At 46.6% G+C, this 15,374-nt stretch overlaps 1 long non-coding RNA gene across 1 annotated transcript in view; it reads left to right on the forward strand.

Annotated features, from left to right (window-relative positions):
- Positions 1–14,177, forward strand: part of LOC115095965 — a 63,091-nt gene extending 48,914 nt beyond the window's left edge. Inside the window, exons 3-4 of the long non-coding RNA XR_003857924.1 lie at positions 12,884–12,974; positions 13,548–14,177. This is a non-coding gene — a long non-coding RNA (uncharacterized LOC115095965). The remainder of the gene's footprint in view (positions 1–12,883; positions 12,975–13,547) is intronic.
- The last annotated feature ends 1,197 nt before the right edge of the window (positions 14,178–15,374 follow it).

Raw genomic sequence — 15,374 nt, forward strand, 5'->3', positions numbered from 1 at the left:
GGACCTGTTGCTGAGGCAAGATTAGGGAGCGCGGCTGGGGCCTTTATACTCAGCTGCATGTCTTCATTGGTGCGCGCCGGCAGTTATGCTTTCTGCTATGGGGGCTTTAAAGGGTGCTGCGTGGTAGGTGCTCCTAGGAGGGCCCAGGGATCAATAGTGTTGGCAACATCATGGCGGTGTTCCTGCCACTGAAGACACTGGCGGCATCCATGCTACGCTGGAGGCTGCTGGCGTCTTAGGACTAGTATGGCAGGTTGTGGGATGACCCCCAAAACCAGTAAGCATTATATTGTGCTTGTAACGAAAGAATGGAGTCCAGTATTGTTCCAGGATTTTTTATCTGTGTGATAATGGGAACTACCCACTCCTCAAACCAGAAAAATGCTGAGCATATCATCTTCATTGTTTCCAATGTTTAAAGCTCGTCTATTTTGGAACATCAATGTTCTATGTCCATCAGCTTGAAATGTAAGTTAATGCATCAGATACAGTTCTTTCTTCAATTAACAACAACATTGTGGCATCCGCATAAATCCTGTAACACGCTCCCATTCCAGACAGGAGTCTGCAAATTGGGCCAAAGTAGATGTGAAATTAGGTGGCTGATGAAACTCCTGTTGTCAGTGGATACAAAGATGACAATGATAGACCTAAGAAGGACAAGACCTAAGAAGGACGAGAACCAATGAATTACCATTGCTGATATCCCCTGATTGGCAATACAAGCAAGTAAAATTTGGTGGTTTAGAGGGTCAAAGGTGGCAGATATATCCAGGATCATAAGAATTTATAGAAGCAGACTTATTTCACCCTCTTGGACAGGACATCATAATTGCTTACCTGTGACAAGAACAGTAGGATGTTAGTCCTCACACATGGTGACATTATATGGAGCCCAGCATGGAAATTTTGGTTTTCAGAGTATCCAGAGACACTAAGAATGTGCAGTGTATAGTGCATTCGTTGATTTTTTAAAACCATTTTTAGGCCATTCGTTTCCACCGATGTACATGTATCTCCCAAACAGCATGTACACACTCAAACCAGTGGTATGTGCGCATGTGAGCGCCCATCGGAATATGTGCATACCATCACTTGAGTGCATATATGCCGATCGGGAGATACACGCATACAGCCCAAATCGAATGAAATGACTGGCCGATGAATGCACATCCCTATGTACTATACCACCATGCATGCACATGGGGCCTTTTTAGTCTATAACTTAGCTTAGACTTGGATAAATCTTTTCCAGAAAAGGTGGGCAAGTTTTGTGAGGGTTGCCATCCTGCTGTTCTCTGAGAACATCTGTTATTGGTAAGCAATTCTACTTCCTCAAAGGACAAGCAGGATGTTAGCCTTCACTCATGAGGAATCCCCTGCCCTGAATGAAAAAAGGGGAAAATCTAAAATAGTGTCAATGGGCAAAACTACTACTTTTGGTGGAACAAACTACTGAATTTCATGCTGTTAAAAATGTCCCACATATACTGGCTTGTGAAGAGTTAGTAGGATGCTGTATGGGCACTGACGTGATTCCCGGGATTGCACAGTATGTGCTCTCTTCACTGTGGGAATGCTTTGGGGATTGGTGTGCTGCAGTGTTGGAACTGAAGAGGTTAAACCCTTTGCTCTCTTCAGGTGATAGGAGACAGACTACTGTCTCATCAGTTCTGCCTGGTGGTAGATGTTAAGAGAGACCAATGATCTCCCAATGTTGATGCACCACCAGCAGTCAGTACAACTCCTGGGTCCCTCAATGCCATTGCCTCCAATGCAGATACAGTGGGCTGGACTTCTAAATCCAGAGTGCTTTTCCATGAAGTCAAGCCAAAAACAATGCCCTCTAGGAGTCCTAGCTGCACAGAGGGATACCCCCGGAAATCGTGATTGGCCCCCCAGGCAAAGAACACAGCTATCATGATGATCTAAAAGCCTTTGTACATGTTTTAAAATACAGAATCTCAGGAAGTGAATTCCACATCATGGGAGTGAGCTCAGGAAGTGAGTTCCACCAAAAAAGCTCTCACAAGTCTCAGCCAGTCGTGCTTCCCGGACCGAAGGGTCATTGAGTAACCTTTGCTGGGTCAATCATAAATTGAATTGGATTATATAGGTGAAGCCTGGCATTAATCCACAGAGATGAACTGATACCAAGCATCCTGTACCATTAAGCTACTTTGTATTTTATCCACAATTGAACTGGCAGCTGTTGCGAAGGAGGTGGACCCTTGGGCTGAGGTGGGGTTGACTCAACCCATAGGGAAGACCCTACGGGTCCCCACCATCTGTAGGCAGAGCTGGTTGACTGACGGAGGCCAACTGGAGCTTTGCCAATACAAGCCCTCGTTCCCCACAGGTTGAGCCCTTGGGGGCCGGGACCAGCTGGAGTTAGGTGGGCCTCCATCCAACGTCTTCTGAAAGATGAGGAAGTCAACCAGGGGGGCCAGCAACGTGAGAAGAGGCGAGTCTGTACTGGACAAGGTGGAGTCCCGGAGACCCAGACCTCAATAGAAACACAATCAGACAGGGGGCACCCGGGTAAAAGCAGGCCGAAGCCTGAATAGCCAAGTCCAGAGTGAACACTGCAGAGGTGTCAAAGAACAAGCAAAGGTCAGGGCAGGCGGCAAGCGGAAGGCAATGACAAAGCAAAGGTTAGGTCTGGGAAATAATCAATAGCGTGGTTGGGCAAGGCTGAGTTCGGGTCCAGGAGAAGATCAATGGCGTGGTCAGGCAGAGCAGAGGTTGGGTCCAGGAGAAGATCAATGGCGTGGTCAGGCAAAGCAGAGGTTGGATCCAATAGTCAGTCCGTACAGCAATAGAACAAACACGAGGCACAGGAACAGAAGAAGTAACAGGACCAGGACCAGGAACGCGGAAGGAACAGGAACCAGGAACACGGAGTTAGTCACCGGGGAGAGCAATGAAGTACACATCCAGCGTGGAGACCTGTTGCAAGGCAACTAACCAGAGGCTGGGCTCGGCCTTATATACCGGAGCCCAGTGACGTCATTCGGGGCTGCAGTTTAGGTTCCCGCTGCGGCCCCTTTAAAAGGACTGGAGATGCGCACGGCGTGGGACAGTGGCGTCTTTCCGCAGACCACGTGGGGAGGCCTGCCACGGAGCACAGGAGTCCACCGTTGAGACAGGGGCACTAAGGACAACCCGAGGTCAGAGGTGGCGGCCCACTGCCACGAGGGACGTGGAACTAGGCGCTGGAACAGGCAGAAGGAGGGTAAGAGGGCTTGGCTGAGGGCCTACCGCAGCCAGCACACATAACAGCAGGCAGTGTAAGTCACGCAAAACTGGAGAAATATGGTCTCTCTTCTGCCTTGAAATGATTCTAATGGCCGATTTCTGCAAAATCTGAAGTGCTCTAAGGGCCAAGTATGGCCAACCCATATATATATATATATATATATATATATATAGACAGACAGATAGATGTGTGTATAGATATAACTTGAGTTACAATACATAGAAACATAGAAATGACGGCAGAAGAAGACCAATCGGCCCATCCAGTCTGCCCAGCAAGCCCCACACTTCTTTTTTCTCATACTTTTCTGTTTCTCTTGGCTCTTAGTAACCTTTGGTTCTATTTCCCTTCCACCCCCACCATTAATGTAGAGAGCAGTGATGGAGCTGCATCCAAGTGAAATATCAAGCTTGATTAGTTAGGGGTAGTAACCGCCGCAATAAGCAAGCTACACCCATGTTTATTTGTTTACCAAGACTAAATAATTCAGACTATGTTATTCAGCCCTTATTGGTGGTTTTTCTTCTCCCCTGCCGTTGAAGCAGAGAGCTGTGCTGGATATGCGTGAAGTATCAGTTTTACTTCTCCCCTGCCGTTGAAGCAGAGAGCTATGCTGGATATGCGTGAAGTATCAGTTTTTCTTCTCCCCTGCCGTTGAAGCAGAGAGCTGTGCTGGATATGCGTGAAGTATCAGTTTTTCTTCTCCCCTGCCGTTGAAGCAGAGAGCTATGCTGGATATGCGTGAAGTATTAGTTTTTCTTCTCCCCTGCCGTTGAAGCAGAGAGCTATGCTGGATATGCGTGAAGTATCAGTTTTTCTTCTCCCCTGCCATTGAAGCAGGGAGCAATGCTGGATATGCGTGAAGTATCAGTTTTACTTCTCCCTTGCCGTTGAAGCAGAGAGCTATGCTGGATATGCATTGAAAGTGAAGTATGCATTGAAAGCCACATTAATTATCAACAACTATTGAACAGGTCGCACAGCGGACCCGCCAGCACATCTCTGAGCTCCCTCAGTATCCTTGGATGAATTTCATCAATAATCTACTGTTGGTAAAAACCAGTGCTTATGCTACAGTATGAAAATCTGACTATCTCAACAATGACTTAAGATCATAAAGAAAGTGGAGTTTAAATGAGCCTGATTTCACCACCACTTTAATTTTACTCCTGAAAAGTCAAATTTACATCAATCAAAACACCCAAACTTCTTGCACAAGCCACAATTGGTAGCTCCCTCTTCTCAAAGATGAGGGTGGAAGACACGAACTCTCCCCTGGAGCTTTGAAGCACAATGATCTCTGTGTTAGGCAAATTTTAGTGCCAATTTATTGTACCTAATTTCAGAGAGACAGATTGCGATTTGAGTGGTTGTGTCGGTCCAAAATGATTGTACAGGGATAGAAAACTATATGTCATCTGCATACAGTCTATATCCTGCACAGAGCCTAGCCAACAATTTACAAATAAGTGACATATAAAGACAGGGCTGAGCCCTGTGGGAATCCAGTCCTAACCAGATTCTATTTAGAACAGTCTCCATTCACTTTTACCTGTTGAGCTGGCAGAGTCCATAAAGTAGGCTTAATTCTCCTAGGACAAGCAGGATAGTAATCCTCACAAATGGGTGATGTAATCAGTTGGAGCCTGGCGTGGAAAACTTTTATCAAAGTTCCCAGAAACTTTGACTGGTACACTGAGCATGCCCAGCATGCCACTATCAACATGTCCACGTGAGGTCCCTCTTCAGTCTCTTCTTTTTCACAGAGCTGTTGACTCATGGATGTAAAACTTCTACGTTTGTGAGTGTTCTTCAGTTCTGTTCCTGTGCTGGATCCCTCGACATTGTCCTGGTCCTAGTTAGTGGACGTCGCAGTGAATTTTTGTGTTCTTCGCAGTTGATCCCTGATGGTGCCAGTGATCGCTGACCATCATCTGCTTGATGGTTACTTTTTGAAATGTGTCGGATTTTTGCCTGTGCCCCCAGACCACGTCCATTACAGTTCCTCACGAAGTCTGTATCTTGTGCCTGGGGGCATCGCATGATGTCAGAGGGTGTCACTCTTGTGCCCAAATGACCCCCAAGGGTTGCCGCGCATGCCTTGACAAAATGGTGAAGCTGTTTGGCCACAGGACACCTGGTCCCTCGGCGTCGACATGTGGCATCGACACCCTTGGGGAAAGGAGATCCAGTGGCTGCTGGTCCTGTGTTTTTCTCCTCTGCTGGGTTCCCAGTCAAATTGGGCGCTGGGGATTGGCCTGCTTCCATTTCTTCTTGTTGCAGGTCTGGGTCATCTTCATTTCCCTCTTCACAGAGCTCAGTGGGCACCCAGGACCTTAGATTGCGCATCCAAGTTGCTCAACCGCTTCAGGTCTCCTTGGCATGGTGGGAGACCCTATCCAACTTGGAGACAGGGGTATCCTTCCAGACCTCCTCTGCTCAAGTTTTGCTCACCACAGATGCCTCCCAACTCGGGTGGGGTGCCCATGTAGAGGGTCTCCACACCCAAGCTTGGTGGTCCGCTCAGGAACTCCGAGTGATCAGATACTTGCTTTGGATGTTTTGGGATTACCTAGCCAACAAGGTGGACTGACAACCAGGTGGCAATGTGGTACCTCAACAAACAGGGAGGTATGAGAACTTTCCTCCTATGCCAAGAGGCGGTCCAGATCTGGTCATGGGCTCTGTCCCAAGGCATTCTGCTCCATGCATGTACCTTCCAGGGATGGCGAATGTAGTGGCGGATGGCCTGAGTCACTTGTTCCGCCACCAGGATTGGTCCCTCAAGCAGGAGGTTGCAGATCGGATCTTCCATCTTTGGGGAACCTCGGACATGGATCTGTTCGCCTCCCCCCGCAACAAGAAGGTAACTCAGTTCTGCTCCCTGATCGGGGAGAAGGGCAAGCCGGCATTGGATGTCTTCGTACATCATTGGGATAGGGGCCTCCTGTATGAGTATCCTCTGCTTCCACTAGTGTTGAAGACCCTCCTGAAGCTCCAGGAGGACCAGGGGACCATGATCCTCATTGCTCCTTATTGGCCACGGCAGATCTGGGTCCTGCTCCTGCAAGATGTCACCCTGAGGGAGCAGATCGGTCTGGGGCCTCCCCAGACCTTATTGCACAGGATCAGGGCAGGCTGCGTCATCCCAACCCCCAAGCCTTATCCCTCACAACATGGATGTTGAAAGGCTCATTTTATAGCCATTGGACCTCTTGGATCCGGTGTCCCGGGTCTTGCTGGAGTCCAGGAGACTGTCGACCACAAAGTCTTACAGCCTAAAGTGGAAGAGGTTCTCCGCTTGGTGAGAGAGTCACGTTTTGGACCTGTTCTCTTGTTCCATCCCTAAGCTGCTGGACTATCTGCTACACCTCTCAGAGTCTGGTCTAAAAACCAACTCAGTCAGGGTGCATCTTAGTGCTATTGGGGCTTACCACCAGAAGATGGATGATGCGCCCGTCTCAGTACATCTGGGACCTCAATGTAGTCCTGGCCCAGCTTTTGAAGGCTTCTTATGAGCCTCTGCGCTCCTATGACCTAAAGTTCTTGACCTGGAAGGTAGTCTTTCTAGTGGCAGTCACCTCGGCACGCAGAGTCAGCGAACTTCAAGCTTTGGTGTCGTACCTACCTTACATGAAGTTCTTCCACAATAGGGTGGTCCTTCACACACACACACCCCCTAAGTTCCTGCCTAGGATGGTGATGGATTTCCATCTAAACCAGTCAATTGTCCTACCACCTTTTTTCCAAAGCCTCATTCGCACCAGGGTGGATGTGCTCTGCATAGTTTGGATTGAAAAAAATCTTAGCCTTCTAAATGGAGCGGACAGCAGGCCATAGGCAGTCCACGCAACTCTTCATCTCTTAACAGGAACAGATTGGGAATTACGGTTGCTAAGCAGACTCTGTCCAACTGGTTAGTGGATTGCATCTCCTCCTGCTATGCTCAGGCGGGACTGCAGCTTGGGGGCCATGTCAAGGCTCATTCTGTTAAAGCTATGGCAGCTTTGGTGACCCACTTACGAGTGGTCCCTGTGGACGAGATCTGCAAGGCTGTGACATGGAGTTCCCTCCACATCTTTGCCGCGCACTACTGCCTGGACAGGGATGGCTGATGCGATAGCAATTTCGGCCAGTCTGTCCTCTGGAATCTCTTTCAGATGTAAAACCCAACTCTTCCTGCCTCAGGCCGTCTCCCTGTGTTACCAACAACACCTCGATTGTTGTGTCCGTTGGCACCTAGTTAGGTGACTGTTGGTCCCCTGGTTTTGGGAACAGGCTGTAGCTAGGTATTCACCCACTTGTGAGGACTACCATTCTGCTTGTCCTAGGAGAAAGCAGAGTTGCTTACCTGTAACAGGTGTTTTCCTAGGACAGCAGAATGTTAGTCCTCAGGAATCCCATCCACCACCCCACAGAGTTGGGTTTTCTTCTAGTTTATTTTATTTTTTCATAATTCTTTATTACGAGACTGAAGAGGACCCCGCGTGGATGTGTGGTTAGTGGCATGCTGGGCATGCTCAGTTTGCCAGTCAAAGTTTCTAGAAACTGGGCTCCATCTGATGATGACATCCACTTGTGAAGACTAACATCCTGCTGTCCTAGGAGAACACCTGTTACAGGTAAGCAACTCAGCTTTCCTATTACTTACTCCCATGGATAGCAATAGCTTTCCTTAATCTACCTGAATAATAATATTATGGACTTTTTCCTTTAGGAACTTGTCCAAACTTCTCTTAAACCCGACTCTGCTGGTAGCCTTGATTACATCCTTTGGAAACAGATTCCACAGCTTAATTTTTGCACTGACTAAAAAAGGACTTTATTTGTTTTTCCATCCTATAACTGTTTATTGAGTAGCTTTTAAGAGGGGAAAAATGGGATTCTGACAATTTGTTCTGATAAGTTCATTATTTTATGAATACAAATTATTTAAATAAAATCCACAGGTCCGTGGGCTACCTCGGTGGACCGCCGCTCTTACCTCCGCCCTGGCCCAGCATATGCGGCAGGAATGCTGCCAATAGATACGACAGGATGCCGCCATCAGAACCTGGTGTGGTGTGTCCTCCCTAGGCGCGCGCATCTCCTCCCTCTATTTAAAGGGGCGGTGGCAGGAAAACACCAGCAGCCCCTTTGATGTCAGCAACAGAGCCTTATTTAAGGGCTATGCTCCAGCCAAAACATGCCTCGGGAATAGGTCCTACTACCTAGAGTAGAACGTGTTGCTTCAGCATCTGTCTTTAGCATTGTTTTCGGTGTTCCTTGCTTCCTGTGCTTCTCCTCGCCTGACCTCCCTGCCTATCCATCCCTGCTTCCCTTCGGATGGATATCTGGATTGACCTTGACTGCTTCACGACACGCTTCATCGCTGCCTGCTTCTCAACATGCTGGATCCTCCGCTTGCCTACAACCCTGCCTTCCAAGGACCTATTCTCCAGCTCACAGCAAAGACACCCCCCATCTAAGACTTGCCAGCCCTGACACCCAAAGGCTCAACCCGAGGGGAACGAGGGCTGGTATAGGCGGAGCTCCAGCAGGGTCTCGGCTTCATCTGGGCCCGCCTGCTAACGGTGGGAACCTGCAGCGCTCCTCCCCGCAGATTGCGCCAGTCCTGCTTCAGCTTAAGTGTCCATCATTGCTACTATAGAAGATTTATTGTCTCTCCTCATGGCAGGAAGCAGAAGCAAAGGTGCTGCAAATGAAGGATAACAATCCAAGGGGAATGGTGCAACGGCAGAAGGATAACTAACTAAATAGGAATGTATAAATAAATGCAGCTAAAACAGAAATCATCTTTCTTTTTAGGCAGATAATTGCTGAAAAAATATATATATTTTAACTTTCTCTTTATTGAATTTACATAATTAAAGAAAGGAATACTTCGTGCTTATAGAAAAAAGATGAATGATTATGGAGTACATATAAGAAAATAATAAATTTAAGAAAGTAAACACATCATAATCGTACATCTACAAAAGAAAACAATATAGAACGAGGGCATAAATTAGGAGCATCAGAAACTAGCTTGACATGAGATTCAAACAGTGATAAACCAGTATAGATCAACAGACCAGCCCTAGTGGGATCCAGGGCAGGAATTTAAAATATTTCTGGAATTGAGGAAACACTTAAGTTGCTCAGGTAAAAAAAAGCAAAACAAACCCACGAAACAATCATGCCGATATCTAATAACACATTTACAGGGATATCTAAGAACACCCTAAGGACGTCCTAAGAGCAAGAAACTGTTCCCTTCTCTCCTGCGTAGAGCAAGCAAAATCAGGAAAAACGTGAATCATCTGTCCATGAAATAGAGAGGAAATATTTTTTAAATATCCTTTCATCATTTCACTTAAATGCTGTTCAGAAACAAAAGAAACTAGCAATGTGGAGCAGTAAATAATCTCAGCACCAGAATTTTCCAAAAAGTCAGTCAAATTTTCAATAGGATTAGGTATTTGAGCAGACTGTGATGTTGAGAACTCACTCTGCTAACAGTAGGAAGAAAGTAAACTTTATTTTTAGAGGGAACTTTTTATGGATCCCAGCAATCTAGGGAAATTCAAAAACCGTAGGTTTAAGTGCCTGATATAGTTCTCAAGGAATTTGATCTTATGAGAGAGATTGTTCTGGTCCTTGGCCAAACAGGCATTAAAGGTCTGGATATTCCCAATAGCAGTCTCAGTAGTTAAAACCTTGGATTTCATTTCCCCTGGTTGAGAATCTCAATTTCTCTCCATGTTCTCCACCTTAGATGATAAACAGTCTATCTTCGTATTGCAGACTTTCAGAGAATTACCAAAGCCTACCATAAACTCCCATATAGCATCCAGAGTAACAACCGTCGGCTTAGCTGGTAGAAAAGAAGCCTCATCCGAGGACTCGTGAAGTGCCAAGCCTGCAATGCCAGCAGATACCAAGCCTGGTAATTCAATCAACTCTTCCCGATCATCACGAGTGGAAGAAGCAGCCAAACAGGCAGCAAGACCGAGCTCCTCAGTGTCTTCAGGTAGCGAAGATAGCAATGGCTGCAACTGTTCAAGACCTGTACTTTCACCCTCTTCCTCCTTGGCTGGCACCAAGTGGATGTCATCCTGAGGTGCTTAGGTGCCGCGGGTAATCTTGGGGAGGGGGGGGGGCACGTCTCACGGCCGGCGGGAGTTGAGGATCCGGGGGACTGAGCGTAACCTCTCCTGGCAATTCGGTGCTCCCTCACCTGAAGCTGCGACGGAGCCAACAGTCACCAAATTGCACCTCTGAACCAGGTGAGAAGGATGGAATGAACTACTGCCCTGATAAGAGGGGCACATCCAAAGGCAAGACCTGAACTTCTCTTAACTTTTTGATGGCATAACTTCCAAGAAAAAAAAACAAATAGCCAAGAAAAGCGGAGCAGGATCTTAATCCCGGTCTCACGCCGCCATTTTGCCCTGACTGAAAATATTCTTAAGTGCACTTTTGAAGATCAAGAGAGTTTGATCGTTTCAGTAATACGTGATCTTAGCTTCTAGTTGGAGACAAAACTGTCCATGAAATCTAATGGACACCACTGATTAAATCAGTCTACTACAAACTGTGGATTCTGAGAGTACTAAAACTTTTTGGGGGGAATTTGAAGATTTTCGGCTGGCATTACAAACAGTTCTTTTCGCTGGTTTAGACTATTCTAACTCTCTCTTCTTGGGGGTCCCTAACAGCACGACCAGGTCCCTACAGCTGTGGTAGAATTTGGCAGTGAGAGTGCTTACTGGGGCGCAGGAATAGGAGCAGATCACTCCTGTGTTACCTAGGCTACCAGATCAAATTAGAGTGAAATATAAGTTCCTGAATTTATTTCAAAAAATTATCCATAATACAAACACTCTCTGGTTAGGTGCTAAGCTGCATGTATATACACCGCAATTTTGTTTATGCTTGGCTAACCATGGTCTATTGGATGTTCCTACAATTCAGTGGGCCATCTCAGTAGCCAGACTGATCCTGTAGAACACCATGCCTGAGAAATTGCGGACACTAGTCGATGAAAAAACCTTTAAAAATAATTAAAAACATGGCTATTCAAACAGGCGTTCAGAGAATTAGTCTCCAGAAGCTAGATAAGATTAAGAAACGATATAGAAACAGCTGGACACCATGTTAGAATATAATAAATGCAACTAATCTCAGGTGATGTTTATCAGTTTTTAATGTTTTTATTATGTATGTTTTTAGTGTAAACCAATACGATATTATATAAATATATATAAAAAAAAATGAATAATAAAATTAATCCACAGTAAAATGGAACAATTCCTTAAACATTTTTTATATATAGAATCATCAAATTCATACAGTCCTACTAAAGAAGAGAGCCCAAAATGGCCATGTTATGGTTAACGCCTGTATTAGAGTCTTAACATTAAGAGGGTAACTTTAAAATATGCGTGATCAGGCCCTGAACACTTGTACATGGGCGCGTATGCATAAAGGGCATTTTGCAATGGGTGTGCAAACGTGCATATTCTTTGCAAAAGTGCATATATAGACATGGCCGATTGCGAGCGTATGTACACCCATGTGCGAACATAGCTGCACGCACACTTCTGCAAGGGCAGAGCTTCCTGTCCTTCAGGCTGTGCAACGAAATGATGCCTCTACCAGCGCAGCAGCCAAATTATACCACCAGGGACATCGCCTGGTTGCTAATGAAAAACGACTTTTTCCCCCACTGGTGTGAGGCGTAATCTCACCCGCTGCAGGCAGACCTGGGAGGACCTACAGTGGAATTTTAATAGGGGAGCCTCCCACCCTCATGGGGTAAGTAGTGCATGGAGGGGGGGGGGGTACTAGGGGGTAGGTAAGTAGTGCATGGGGAGGCACTAGGAGCTGGGGTGGGTATGTAGTGCATGGGAGGAAATGGGGTGGCAGATTTGGCCAAAATCATCAGAGTAAATATGTTTGTCTGTATAATGTTATATACTCTATATTAAAAAGCATTAATGGATAGCCAGTCATGTTAAAAAGAATATTTTAATATACATATATAACATTATACAGGAAAACATATTTACTCTGGTGCTATATTTTGGACAATTCTGGCATTAATGTTTATATATATATATATATATATAGCCAGTCATTCGTTTTTAGGGACTGTTGCATGGTTTATAAGAACATAAGAAATTGCCATACTGGGTCAGATCAAGGGTCCATCAAGCCCAGCATCCTGTTTCCAGTAGTGGCCAATCCAGGCTACAGGTACCTGGCAAGTACCAAAACACTAAGGAGATCCCATTCTACTGATGCCAGTAATAGTAGTGGCTATTCCCTAAGTCAGCTTGATTAATAGTTCTTCGTTTACCACAAAGCTGACCCCTCTATGTAAACAGATATTCCCTCTGCCTACACTGCACAGCTACCTTAATAGTGATCTAGGGTATTAGGACCCTTCATGCAGGCTGTCTGTGCAAGTATACTTTTGGTGCAGGTACCATTGCATCCCTTCTATGTACAGTAATGGAGTGCAAAGAACCGTGCTACCCAGTTCAGACACCAGTAGGATACATTATGATATACCATTATGGAAGCCCCTGTTACAATTATAGTGCACACTCCACTTTTTCATCCCCTTCCTTCCAATAGATTGAGGACCTAAAGAAGAAGGCTCAGTGGTTGTGCCTGCATAAGAGGAGGTGGCTGGACCAGGTGCGGGCTCGGTGGGCTGGGGCTGGAGGTAAATACTTTCTCTAGCCATCAAGGCCATATTCGCATGATCTGCATAAGCCCTGTTTCTACTGCTCTGCATGACCCTGACTCTGCTTTCAGCTTTCCAACACACGTGTGCACATACACGCGTGCGCACACACACACACGCTCTCAAGGTCACAGGCAGCGCTGTCAGGAGGTGTTCATTGAAAGGTACCCTCTGGTCTAGCTGGGAAACCTTCAGGTTCTTCACAACCACTCAAACATTTCTTTGGATGCAAATTATATGGGCCCTATCCAACGCAACTGGTATATACAGCCTCATGGCCTTAGATGCCTTGCTATGGAGACCACTACCCTTCACTTCAAACCCTGTCACAGAGTCAAACACACAGTTCATTGCATATGCAAAGCAGCATCAAACAGCCAGCTAAAATAGGTATTCTGAATGTGTGAGGATTTTTCTGTCGGTTAGGCACCACAAATAGCATGTCATAGCCTCATACCTATTAGCTTTCCCATGCCCTACACCTTCCCAACTAGAGCAATACCCTCTAACAGAATGGAAGCACATGACACACTATTGCTGTTCTCTTCACAGAAGACAATTTGTTGACGGAGGAGGAGGAGGAGCACAGGGGAGGCCGGCGATGACCCAGCCCCAAAACCCAACAATGCAGCTGCTCCTCCCCCATTCCTGCCATCATCAGGAGCAGAAGCTGTAGCGGTGCTGGTTCCCCACCTCCGAGAGGTGCACTCCGGGCCACAGCATCCTTTCCCCATTCCAGTAGGACCTCCTCCCCTTTTGGACCAGGGTAGTAGGAATGTGGAGACCCAGACTGGCCAGCCTTTGCTGGCTGAGGGAGGCCCGCATCACCCTCCACCTCGTCCACCATCATCTGCTGGCTTGAGTGGTGAACCAGGCTTGTCGTCTGGAGAACAGGCAATGAGCCTGTTTCTCGGTGGCAGTTTGCCCAGGCCGTGCAGATGATGCTGGAAGAGCAGAGGGCGATACGAGTAGCCCTTTGGGTTTTGGCTGAAGCATCCACGTGTCAAGCTGAGGTCCAGTGGCGCCATATCCTGGTACTGCTGGCCTTAGCTTGGCGCATGGGACCAGCCAGGCCTCTAAATCTGCCATCTCTGGCCTCACTACTGCCATGGCCCCTTTCTCAGTTCTTGTAAATAATTTTGGTCCCTAGTTTTGCCCACCCCTGTTCTATTTTATTTTTAATTAATGTACATGGTTTTAAAAATTTTTATATAAAAATGTTTTATATTTTCAACTTTGTGTGTGTGTCCTTTTTGTAGGGCTGGATTAATTGTGTTTCACAGATTGCCAGGGTTTATCTTGTTTGATCAGAAACCCCCCCTTCCCCTCCAATGCTAACCGTGCCTCTGCACTGAGAGTCTCGATTCCTCTTGTCTTTCCCAGAGGTCAAGACTCCATCAGGCCGATGCAATAATCTTGGTGCCAATAAAATGGGCGCAGGTTTTCTCTGCACATTTTGTAATGCCAGTATTATTATTTTGGGTAAACTCCCGATGCAGTAAGCCAATGATATGCTAATGCAGCCAGAGTTTATAAATGGTAAGAAACTGTAAACTGTGTGTTTGGCAAAAGTATGATGCCCATTTTTATTAGGGAAGAGAGTGGAGGCATCCGAGACAGGCTATCTGGGTAACTCTGCATCAGGGAGTAACGCTCGGTGTCCTCATTGGCATAGGATTTCCCTGCGAGGGTGCTAAGCAGTACTCCCATTTGGAAACACCGCGTTTTCTGTGTGCAAAACTCCTTGCTGCATCAGCATTCACTTTTGCCCGCAGAGAGTGTGTGTTGACGTGCAGGCAGAAAGGCGTGTTTAGCTGAACGCGCCTTTCTGCGTAGTCCTGCAAATGGGGCTCCTCGGATGTAAATAAATATAGATCTTTTTGTCGGTTTTCCAAGGTGTCTCGCAATCTCTCTCTCATTGCAAGTTGGCAAAGGATACCCTAGAACACGATGTTCCTCTGTCAGGGCAGAAAGATGGAGGGGGTATCAAAAGTCTTACTCCCAGGTCTTCTAAACAAACTGTCTTTCTAAAAAAAATCTCTGAAAAATGAGAAGACACTGCAATGGCTCCCCACCATTCCTCTGCTTCCTAGCAAGGTCACAGTGGGGCAGGTCTTCCCTATTCTGGTCCCCCCCCAGGGAGAGGGTCACTGTGCCCTCAACCCAAACAACTCCCAGATGTCTCACAGGCTTCTGACAATGAGTTGGAAACCCCAAATAACCTGGGATAGAAACCCAGCCAACCAGTGAGAGGACTGGAAGGGCAGATCCACGATCCTTGCCCAGGGACTGCAGGCAGGTGGTACCGGAGTCCAAGGGTACTGTGGCAGTCTTTGAGTTAACTATTTAAAGGGAAAGAAGGAGGGCAGCTGAGAGGGT

This window comes from Rhinatrema bivittatum, chromosome 7, assembly GCF_901001135.1.
Source record: "Rhinatrema bivittatum chromosome 7, aRhiBiv1.1, whole genome shotgun sequence".
Lineage (NCBI taxonomy): Eukaryota > Metazoa > Chordata > Amphibia > Gymnophiona > Rhinatrematidae > Rhinatrema > Rhinatrema bivittatum.